Genomic DNA, 12,023 nt, shown 5'->3' with positions numbered 1-12,023 from the left:
TGTTCTGAGCTAGCTCACTGTACTGGCCCTATAGGAAACACATTAGAGTGCAAGAGTGCTTGTTTCTCAAAAGCGGAGTGTTTTTCCTGTAAGGCCAACTAGGGTTCAATACAACGTCCCAAATGGAGTAGAATCACATTCAGTTTCAACTTCTAGCATTAAGTGTTAATTCAGGGTTAGAACACCACTAATGTTCTATTCTGACCATACACAGTGCAAATAGCACTCGCGTCTGTTCCCAGCAAATGCAGTGTATTGGACTGAAGAGAAGCTCCTGTTTTACTTAGTTTCCAATACTGAGTTGAACTAGATATGCCCCGTTTGTGTAGGAAGCACAGTTCTTTTTTTCTGAGCTAGCTCACTGTACTGGCCCTATAGGAAACACAGTAGAGTGCAAGAGTGCCTGTTTCTCAAAAGCAGAGTGTTTTTCTTGTAAGGCCAACTAGGGTTCAATACAACTTCCTAAACGGAGTTTAATCACATTCAGTTTCAAGTTCTAGCATTAAGTGTTAATTCAGGGTAAGAACACCACTATTGTGCTATTCTGACCATACACAGTGCAAATAGCACTCGCGTCTGTTCCCAGCAAATACAGTGTATTGGACTGAAGAGAAGCTCCTGTTTTACTTAATTTCCAATACTGAGTTGAACTAGATATGCCCCGTTTGTGTAGGAGGCACAGTTCTTTTGTTCTGAGCTAGCTCACTGTACTGGCCTATAGGAAACACATTAGAGTGCAAGAGTGCCTGTTTCTCAAAAGCGGAGTGTTTTTCTTGTTAGGCCAACTAGGGTTCAATACAACTTCCTAAACGGAGTTGAATCACATTCAGTTTCAAGTTCTAGCATTAAGTGTTAATTCAGGGTAAGAACACCACTATTGTGCTATTCTGGCCATACACAGTGCAAATATTTGCACTCTCGTCAATTCCCAGCAAATACAGTGTATTGGACTGAAGAGAAGCTCCTGTTTTACTTAGTTTCAAATACTGAGTTTAACTAGATATGCCCCGTTTGTGGAGGAAGCCCAGTTCTTTCCTTTTGAGCTAGCTCACTATACTGGCCCTACTGGAAACATATTAGACTGCAAGAATGCACTTTCTTCAAAAGCAGAGTATTTTTCTTGTATGGCAAACTAGGGTTCAATTAAACTTCCTAAACGGAGTTGAATCACATTCAGTTTCAAGTTCTAGCATTAAGTGTTAATTCAGGTTAAGAAGACCACTATTGTGCTGTTCTGGCCATACACAGTGAAAATATTTGCACTCGCGTCTGTTGCCAGCAAATACAGTGTATTGGACTGAAGAGAAGCCTCTGTTTTACTTAGTTTCCAAAACTGAGTTGAACTAGATATGCCCCGTTTGTTTAGGAGGCACAGTTCTTTTGTTCTGAGCTAGCTCACTGTACTGGCCCTATAGGAAACACATTAGAGTGCAAGAGTGCCTGTTTCTCAAAAACAGAGTGTTTTTCTTGTTAGGGCAACTAGGGTTCAATACAACTTCCTAAACGGAGTTGAATCACATTCAGTTTCAAATTCTAGCATTAATTGTTAATTCAGGGTAAGAACACCACTATTGTGCTATTCTGACCATACACAGTGCAAATAGCACTCGTGTCTGTTCCAAGCAAATACAGTGTATTGGACTGAAGAGAAGCTCCTGTTTTACTTAGTTTCCAAAACTGAGTTGAACTAGATATGCCCCGTTTGTGTAGGAAGCACAGTTCTTTTTTTCTGAGCTAGCTCACTGTACTGGCCCTATAGGAAACACAGTAGAGTGCAAGAGTGCCTGTTTCTCAAAAGTAGAGTGTTTTTCTTGTAAGGCCAACTAGGGTTCAATACAACTTCCTAAACGGAGTTTAATCACATTCAGTTTCAAGTTCTAGCATTAAGTGTTAATTCAGGGTAAGAACACCACTATTGTGCTATTCTGACCATACACAGTGCAAATAGCACTCGCGTCTGTTCCCAGCAAATACAGTGTATTGGACTGAAGAGAAGCTCCTGTTTTACTTAGTTTCCAATACTGAGTTGAACTAGATATGCCCTGTTTGTGTAGGAGGCACAGTTCTTTTGTTCTGAGCTAGCTCACTGTACTGGCCCTAGAGGAAACACAGTAGAGTGCAAGAGTGCCTGTTTCTCAAAAGCAGAGTGTTTTTCTTGTAAGGCCAACTAGGGTTCAATACAACTTCCTAAACGGAGTTGAATCACATTAAGTTTCAAGTTCTAGCATTAAGTTTTAATTCAGGGTAAGAACACCACTATTGTGCTATTCTGGCCATACACAGTGCAAATAGCACTCGCGTCTGTTCCCAGCATATACAGTGTATTGGACTGAAGAGAAGCTCCTGTTTTACTTAGTTTCCAATACTAAGTTGAACTAGATATGCCCCGTTTGTGTAGGAGGCACAGTTCTTTTGTTCTGAGCTAGCTCACTGTACTGGCCCTATAGGAAACACAGTAGAGTGCAAGAGTGCCTGTTTCTCAAAAGCGGAGTGTTTTTCTTGTAAGGCCAACTAGGGTTCAATACAACTTCCCAAATGGAGTTGAATCACATTCAGTTTCAACTTCTAGCATTAAGTGTTAATTCAGTGTAAGAACACCACTATTGTGCTATTCTGACCACACACAGTGCAAATAGCACTCGCGTCTGTTCCCAGCAAATACAGTGTATTGGACTGAAGAAAAGCCCCTGTTTTACCAAGATTCCAAGACTGAGTTGAACTAGATATGCCCCGTTTGTGTAGGAAGCACAGTTCTTTTTTTCTGAGCTAGCTCACTGTACTGGCCCTATAGGAAACACAGTAGAGTGCAAGAGTGCCTGTTTCTCAAAAGCAGAGTGTTTTTCTTGTAAGGCCAACTAGGGTTCAATACAAGTTCCTAAACGGAGTTGAATCACATTCAGTTTCAAGTTCTAGCATTAAGTGTTAATTCAGGGTAAGAACACCACTATTGTGCTATTCTGACCATACACAGTGCAAATAGCACTCGCGTCTGTTCCCAGCAAATACAGTGTATTGGACTGAAGAGAAGCCCCTGTTTTACCAATATTCCAAGACTGAGTTGAACTAGATATGCCCCGTTTGTTTAGGAGGCACAGTTCTTTTGTTCTGAGCTAGCTCACTGTACTGGCCCTATAGGAAACACATTAGAGTGCAAGAGTGCCTGTTTCTCAAAAACAGAGTGTTTTTCTTGTTAGGACAACTAGGGTTCAATACAACTTCCTAAACGGAGTTGAATCACATTCAGTTTCAAGTTCTAGCATTAATTGTTAATTCAGGGTAAGAACACCACTATTGTGCTATTCTGACCATACACAGTGCAAATAGCACTCGAGTCTGTTCCAAGCAAATACAGTGTATTGGACTGAAGAGAAGCTCCTGTTTTACTTAGTTTCCAAAACTGAGTTGAACTAGATATGCCCCGTTTGTGTAGGAGGCACAGTTCTTTTGTTCTGAGCTAGCTCACTCTACTGGCCCTATATGAAACACAGTAGAGTGCAAGAGTGCCTGTTTCTCAAAAACAGAGTGTTTTTCTTGTTAGGCCAACTAGGGTTCAATACAACTTCCTAAACGGAGTTGAATCACATTCAGTTTCAAGTTCTAGCATTAAGTTTTAATTCAGGGTAAGAACACAACTATTGTGCTATTCTGACCATACCCAGTGAAAATATTTGCACTCGCGTCTTTTCCCAGCAAATACAGTGTATTGGACTGAAGAGAAGCTCCTGTTTTACTTAGTTTTCAATACTGAGTTGAACTAGATATGCCCCGTTTGTTTAGGAGGCACAGTTCTTTTGTTCTGAGCTAGCTCACTGTACTGGCCCTATAGGAAACACATTAGAGTGCAAGAGTGCTTGTTTCTCAAAAGCGGAGTGTTTTTCCTGTAAGGCCAACTAGGGTTCAATACAACGTCCCAAATGGAGTAGAATCACATTCAGTTTCAACTTCTAGCATTAAGTGTTAATTCAGGGTTAGAACACCACTATTGTTCTATTCTGACCATACACAGTGCAAATAGCACTCGCGTCTGTTCCCAGCAAATGCAGTGTATTGGACTGAAGAGAAGCTCCTGTTTTACTTAGTTTCCAAAACTGAGTTGAACTAGATATGCCCCGTTTGTGTAGGAAGCACAGTTCTTTTTTTCTGAGCTAGCTCACTGTACTGGCCCTATAGGAAACACAGTAGAGTGCAAGAGTGCCTGTTTCTCAAAAGCAGAGTGTTTTTCTTGTAAGGCCAACTAGGGTTCAATACAACTTCCTAAACGGAGTTTAATCACATTCAGTTTCAAGTTCTAGCATTAAGTGTTAATTCAGGGTAAGAACACCACTATTGTGCTATTCTGACCATACACAGTGCAAATAGCACTCGCGTCTGTTCCCAGCAAATACAGTGTATTGGACTGAAGAGAAGCTCCTGTTTTACTTAATTTCCAATACTGAGTTGAACTAGATATGCCCCGTTTGTGTAGGAGGCACAGTTCTTTTGTTCTGAGCTAGCTCACTGTACTGGCCTATAGGAAACACATTAGAGTGCAAGAGTGCCTGTTTCTCAAAAGCGGAGTGTTTTTCTTGTTAGGCCAACTAGGGTTCAATATAACTTCCTAAACGGAGTTGAATCACATTCAGTTTCAAGTTCTAGCATTAAGTGTTAATTCAGGGTAAGAACACCACTATTGTGCTATTCTGGCCATACACAGTGCAAATATTTGCACTCTCGTCAATTCCCAGCAAATACAGTGTATTGGACTGAAGAGAAGCTCCTGTTTTACTTAGTTTCAAATACTGAGTTTAACTAGATATGCCCCGTTTGTGGAGGAAGCCCAGTTCTTTCCTTTTGAGCTAGCTCACTATACTGGCCCTACTGGAAACATATTAGACTGCAAGAATGCACTTTCTTCAAAAGCAGAGTATTTTTCTTGTATGGCAAACTAGGGTTCAATTAAACTTCCTAAACTGAGTTGAATCACATTCAGTTTCAAGTTCTAGCATTAAGTGTTAATTCAGGGTAAGAAGACCACTATTGTGCTGTTCTGGCCATACACAGTGAAAATATTTGCACTCGCGTCTGTTGCCAGCAAATACAGTGTATTGGACTGAAGAGAAGCCTCTGTTTTACTTAGTTTCCAAAACTGAGTTGAACTAGATATGCCCCGTTTGTTTAGGAGGCACAGTTCTTTTGTTCTGAGCTAGCTCACTGTACTGGCCCTATAGGAAACACAGTAGAGTGCAAGAGTGCCTGTTTCTCAAAAGCGGAGTGTTTTTCTTGTAAGGCCAACTAGGGTTCAATACAACTTCCCAAATGGAGTTGAATCACTTTCAGTTTCAACTTCTAGCATTAAGTGTTAATTCAGGGTAAGAACACCACTATTGTGCTATTCTGACCACACACAGTGCAAATAGCACTCGCGTCTGTTCCCAGCAAATACAGTGTATTGGACTGAAGAGAAGACCCTGTTTTACTAAGATTCCAAGACTGAGTTGAACTAGATATGCCCCGTTTGTGTAGGAAGCACAGTTCTTTTTTTCTGAGCTAGCACACTGTACTGGCCCTATAGGAAACACAGTAGAGTGCAAGAGTGCCTGTTTCTCAAAAGCAGAGTGTTTTTCTTGTAAGGCCAACTAGGGTTCAATACAAGTTCCTAAACGGAATTGAATCACATTCAGTTTCAAGTTCTAGCATTAAGTGTTAATTCAGGGTAAGAACACCACTATTGTGCTATTCTGACCATACACAGTGCAAATAGCACTCGCGTCTGTTCCCAGCAAATACAGTGTATTGGACTGAAGAGAAGCTCCTGTTTTACTTAGTTTCCAATACTGAGTTGAACTAGATATGCCCCGTTTGTGTAGGAAGCACAGTTCTTTTGTTCTGAGCTGGCTCACTGTACTGGCCCTATAGGAAACACAGTAGATTGCAAGAGTGCCTGTTTCTCAAAAGCAGAGTGTTTTTCTTGTAAGGCCAACTAGGGTTCAATACAACTTCCTAAACGGAGTTGAATCACATTCAGTTTCAAGTTCTAGCATTAAGTGTTAATTCAGGGAAAGAACACCACTATTGTGCTATTCTGGCCATACACAGTGCAAATAGCACTCGCGTCTGTTCCCAGCATATACAGTGTATTGGACTGAAGAGAAGCTCCTGTTTTACTTAGTTTCCAATACTGAGTTGAACTAGATATGCCCCGTTTGTGTAGGAGGCACAGTTCGTTTGTTCTGAGCTAGCTCACTGTACTGGCCCTATAGGAAACACAGTAGAGTGCAAGAGTTCCTGTTTCTCAAAAGCAGAGTGTTTTTCTTGTAAGGCCGACTGGGGTTCAATACAACTTCCTAAACGGAGTTGATTCGCATTGAGTTTCAAGTTCTAGCATTAAGTGTTAATTCAGGGTAAGAACACCACTATTGTGCTATTCTGGCCATAAACAGTACAAATAGCACTCGCGTCTGTTCCCAGTAAATACAGTGTATTGGACTGAAGAGAAGCTCCTGTTTTACTTAGTTTCCAATACTGAGTTGAACTAGATATGCCCCGTTTGTGTAGGAAGCACAGTTCTCTTGTTCTGAGCTAGCTCACTGTACTGGCCCTATAGGAAACACAGCAGAGTGCAAGAGTGCCTGTTTCTCAAAAGCGGAGTGTTTTTCTTGTAAGGCCAACTAGGGTTCAATACAACTTCCCAAATGGAGTTGAATCACATTCAGTTTCAACCTCTAGCATTAAGTGTTAATTCAGTGTAAGAACACCACTATTGTGCTATTCTGACCACACACAGTGCAAATAGCACTCGCGTCTGTTCCCAGCAAATACAGTGTATTGGACTGAAGAAAAGCCCCTGTTTTACCAAGATTCCAAGACTGAGTTGAACTAGATATGCCCCGTTTGTGTAGGAAGCAGAGTTCTTTTTTTCTGAGCTAGCTCACTGTACTGGCCCTCTAGGAAACACAGTAGAGTGCAAGAGTGCCTGTTTCTCAAAAGCAGAGTGTTTTTCTTGTAAGGCCAACTAGGGTTCAATACAAGTTCCTAAACGGAGTTGAATCACATTCAGTTTCAAGTTCTAGCATTAAGTGTTAATTCAGGGTAAGAACACCACTATTGTGCTATTCTGACCATACACAGTGCAAATAGCACTCGCGTCTGTTCCCAGCAAATACAGTGTATTGGACTGAAGAGAAGCCCCTGTTTTACCCATATTCCAAGACTGAGTTGAACTAGATATGCCCCGTTTGTGTAGGAAGCAGAGTTCTTTTTTTCTGAGCTATCTCACTGTACTGGCCCTATAGGAAACACAGTAGAGTGCAAGAGTGCCTGTTTCTCAAAAGCAGAGTGTTTTTCTTGTAAGGCCAACTAGGGTTCAATACAAGTTCCTAAACGGAGTTGAATCACATTCAGTTTCAACTTCTAGCATTAAGTGTTAATTCAGGGTAAGAACACCACTATTGTGCTATTCTGACCATACACAGTGCAAATAGCACTCGCTTCTGTTCCCAGCAAATACAGTGTATTGGACTGAAGAGAAGCTCCTGTTTTACTTAATTTCCAATACTGAGTTGAACTAGATATGCCCCGTTTGTGTAGGAGGCACAGTTCTTTCGTTCTGAGCTAGCTCACTGTACTGGCCCTAGAGGAAACACAGTAGAGTGCAAGAGTGCCTGTTTCTCAAAAGCAGAGTGTTTTTCTTGTAAGGCCAACTAGGGTTCAATACAACTTCCTAAACGGAGTTGAATCACATTAAGTTTCAAGTTCTAGCATTAAGTTTTAATTCAGGGTAAGAACACCACTATTGTGCTATTCTGGCCATACACAGTGCAAATAGCACTCGCGTCTGTTCCCAGCATATACAGTGTATTGGACTGAAGAGAAGCTCCTGTTTTACTTAGTTTCCAATACTAAGTTGAACTAGATATGCCCCGTTTGTGTAGGAGGCACAGTTCTTTTGTTCTGAGCTAGCTCACTGTACTGGCCCTATAGGAAACACAGTAGAGTGCAAGAGTGCCTGTTTCTCAAAAGCGGAGTGTTTTTCTTGTAAGGCCAACTAGGGTTCAATACAACTTCCCAAATGGAGTTGAATCACATTCAGTTTCAACTTCTAGCATTAAGTGTTAATTCAGTGTAAGAACACCACTATTGTGCTATTCTGACCACACACAGTGCAAATAGCACTCGCGTCTGTTCCCAGCAAATACACTGTATTGGACTGAAGAGAAGCCCCTGTTTTACCAAGATTCCAAGACTGAGTTGAACTAGATATGCCCCGTTTGTGTAGGAAGCACAGTTCTTTTTTTCTGAGCTAGCTCACTGTACTGGCCCTATAGGAAACACAGTAGAGTGCAAGAGTGCCTGTTTCTCAAAAGCAGAGTGTTTTTCTTGTAAGGCCAACTAGGGTTCAATACAAGTTCCTAAACGGAGTTGAATCACATTCAGTTTCAAGTTCTAGCATTAAGTGTTAATTCAGGGTAAGAACACCACTATTGTGCTATTCTGACCATACACAGTGCAAATAGCACTCGCGTCTGTTCCCAGCAAATACAGTGTATTGGACTAAAGAGAAGCCCCTGTTTTACCAATATTCCAAGACTGAGTTGATCTAGATATGCCCCGTTTGTTTAGGAGGCACAGTTCTTTTGTTCTGAGCTAGCTCACTGTACTGGCCCTATAGGAAACACATTAGAGTGCAAGAGTGCCTGTTTCTCAAAAACAGAGTGTTTTTCTTGTTAGGACAACTAGGGTTCAATACAACTTCCTAAACGGAGTTGAATCACATTCAGTTTCAAGTTCTAGCATTAATTGTTAATTCAGTGTAAGAACACCACTATTGTGCTATTCTGACCATACACAGTGCAAATAGCACTCGAGTCTGTTCCAAGCAAATACAGTGTATTTGACTGAAGAGAAGCTCCTGTTTTACTTAGTTTCCAAAACTGAGTTGAACTAGATATGCCCCGTTTGTGTATGAGGCACAGTTCTTTTGTTCTGAGCTAGCTCACTCTACTGGCCCTATATGAAACACAGTAGAGTGCAAGAGTGCCTGTTTCTCAAAAACAGAGTGTTTTTCTTGTTAGGCCAACTAGGGTTCAATACAACTTCCTAAACGGAGTTGAATCACATTCAGTTTCAAGTTCTAGCATTAAGTGTTAATTCAGGGTAAGAACACCACTATTGTGCTATTCTGACCATACCCAGTGAAAATATTTGCACTCGCGTCTTTTCCCAGCAAATACAGTGTATTGGACTGAAGAGAAGCTCCTGTTTTACTTAGTTTTCAATACTGAGTTGAACTAGATATGCCCCGTTTGTTTAGGAGGCACAGTTCTTTTGTTCTGAGCTAGCTCACTGTACTGGCCCTATAGGAAACACATTAGAGTGCAAGAGTGCTTGTTTCTCAAAAGCGGAGTGTTTTTCCTGTAAGGCCAACTAGGGTTCAATACAACGTCCCAAATGGAGTAGAATCACATTCAGTTTCAACTTCTAGCATTAAGTGTTAATTCAGGGTTAGAACACCACTATTGTTCTATTCTGACCATACACAGTGCAAATAGCACTCGCGTCTGTTCCCAGCAAATGCAGTGTATTGGACTGAAGAGAAGCTCCTGTTTTACTTAGTTTCCAAAACTGAGTTGAACTAGATATGCCCCGTTTGTGTAGGAAGCACAGTTCTTTTTTTCTGAGCTAGCTCACTGTACTGGCCCTATAGGAAACACAGTAGAGTGCAAGAGTTCCTGTTTCTCAAAAGCAGAGTGTTTTTCTTGTAAGGCCGACTGGGGTTCAATACAACTTCCTAAACGGAGTTGATTCGCATTGAGTTTCAAGTTCTAGCATTAAGTGTTAATTCAGGGTAAGAACACCACTATTGTGCTATTCTGGCCATAAACAGTACAAATAGCACTCGCGTCTGTTCCCAGCAAATACAGTGTATTGGACTGAAGAGAAGCTCCTGTTTTACTTAGTTTCCAATACTGAGTTGAACTAGATATGCCCCGTTTGTGTAGGAAGCACAGTTCTCTTGTTCTGAGCTAGCTCACTGTACTGGCCCTATAGGAAACACAGCAGAGTGCAAGAGTGCCTGTTTCTCAAAAGCGGAGTGTTTTTCTTGTAAGGCCAACTAGGGTTCAATACAACTTCCCAAATGGAGTTGAATCACATTCAGTTTCAACCTCTAGCATTAAGTGTTAATTCAGTGTAAGAACACCACTATTGTGCTATTCTGACCACACACAGTGCAAATAGCACTCGCGTCTGTTCCCAGCAAATACAGTGTATTGGACTGAAGAAAAGCCCCTGTTTTACCAAGATTCCAAGACTGAGTTGAACTAGATATGCCCCGTTTGTGTAGGAAGCAGAGTTCTTTTTTTCTGAGCTAGCTCACTGTACTGGCCCTATAGGAAACACAGTAGAGTGCAAGAGTGCCTGTTTCTCAAAAGCAGAGTGTTTTTCTTGTAAGGCCAACTAGGGTTCAATACAAGTTCCTAAACGGAGTTGAATCACATTCAGTTTCAAGTTCTAGCATTAAGTGTTAATTCAGGGTAAGAACACCACTATTGTGCTATTCTGACCATACACAGTGCAAATAGCACTCGCGTCTGTTCCCAGCAAATACAGTGTATTGGACTGAAGAGAAGCCCCTGTTTTACCAATATTCCAAGACTGAGTTTAACTAGATATGCCCCGTTTGTGTAGGAAGCAGAGTTCTTTTTTTCTGAGCTATCTCACTGTACTGGCCCTATAGGAAACACAGTAGAGTGCAAGAGTGCCTGTTTCTCAAAAGCAGAGTGTTTTTCTTGTAAGGCCAACTAGGGTTCAATACAAGTTCCTAAACGGAGTTGAATCACATTCAGTTTCAACTTCTAGCATTAAGTGTTAATTCAGGGTAAGAACACCACTATTGTGCTATTCTGACCATACACAGTGCAAATAGCACTCGCTTCTGTTCCCAGCAAATACAGTGTATTGGACTGAAGAGAAGCTCCTGTTTTACTTAATTTCCAATACTGAGTTGAACTAGATATGCCCCGTTTGTGTAGGAGGCACAGTTCTTTCGTTCTGAGCTAGCTCACTGTACTGGCCCTAGAGGAAACACAGTAGAGTGCAAGAGTGCCTGTTTCTCAAAAGCAGAGTGTTTTTCTTGTAAGGCCAACTAGGGTTCAATACAACTTCCTAAACGGAGTTGAATCACATTAAGTTTCAAGTTCTAGCATTAAGTTTTAATTCAGGGTAAGAACACCACTATTGTGCTATTCTGGCCATACACAGTGCAAATAGCACTCGCGTCTGTTCCCAGCATATACAGTGTATTGGACTGAAGAGAAGCTCCTGTTTTACTTAGTTTCCAATACTAAGTTGAACTAGATATGCCCCGTTTGTGTAGGAGGCACAGTTCTTTTGTTCTGAGCTAGCTCACTGTACTGGCCCTATAGGAAACACAGTAGAGTGCAAGAGTGCCTGTTTCTCAAAAGCGGAGTGTTTTTCTTGTAAGGCCAACTAGGGTTCAATACAACTTCCCAAATGGAGTTGAATCACATTCAGTTTCAACTTCTAGCATTAAGTGTTAATTCAGTGTAAGAACACCACTATTGTGCTATTCTGACCACACACAGTGCAAATAGCACTCGCGTCTGTTCCCAGCAAATACACTGTATTGGACTGAAGAGAAGCCCCTGTTTTACCAAGATTCCAAGACTGAGTTGAACTAGATATGCCCCGTTTGTGTAGGAAGCACAGTTCTTTTTTTCTGAGCTAGCTCACTGTACTGGCCCTATAGGAAACACAGTAGAGTGCAAGAGTGCCTGTTTCTCAAAAGCAGAGTGTTTTTCTTGTAAGGCCAACTAGGGTTCAATACAAGTTCCTAAACGGAGTTGAATCACATTCAGTTTCAAGTTCTAGCATTAAGTGTTAATTCAGGGTAAGAACACCACTATTGTGCTATTCTGACCATACACAGTGCAAATAGCACTCGCGTCTGTTCCCAGCAAATACAGTGTATTGGACTAAAGAGAAGCCCCTGTTTTACCAATATTCCAAGACTGAGTTGAACTAGA

This window comes from Peromyscus maniculatus, chromosome 16, assembly GCF_049852395.1.
Source record: "Peromyscus maniculatus bairdii isolate BWxNUB_F1_BW_parent chromosome 16, HU_Pman_BW_mat_3.1, whole genome shotgun sequence".
NCBI lineage: Eukaryota > Metazoa > Chordata > Mammalia > Rodentia > Cricetidae > Peromyscus > Peromyscus maniculatus.
The sequence above is the reverse complement of the archived record's forward strand: the minus strand, read 5'-3'. Positions refer to the sequence as shown.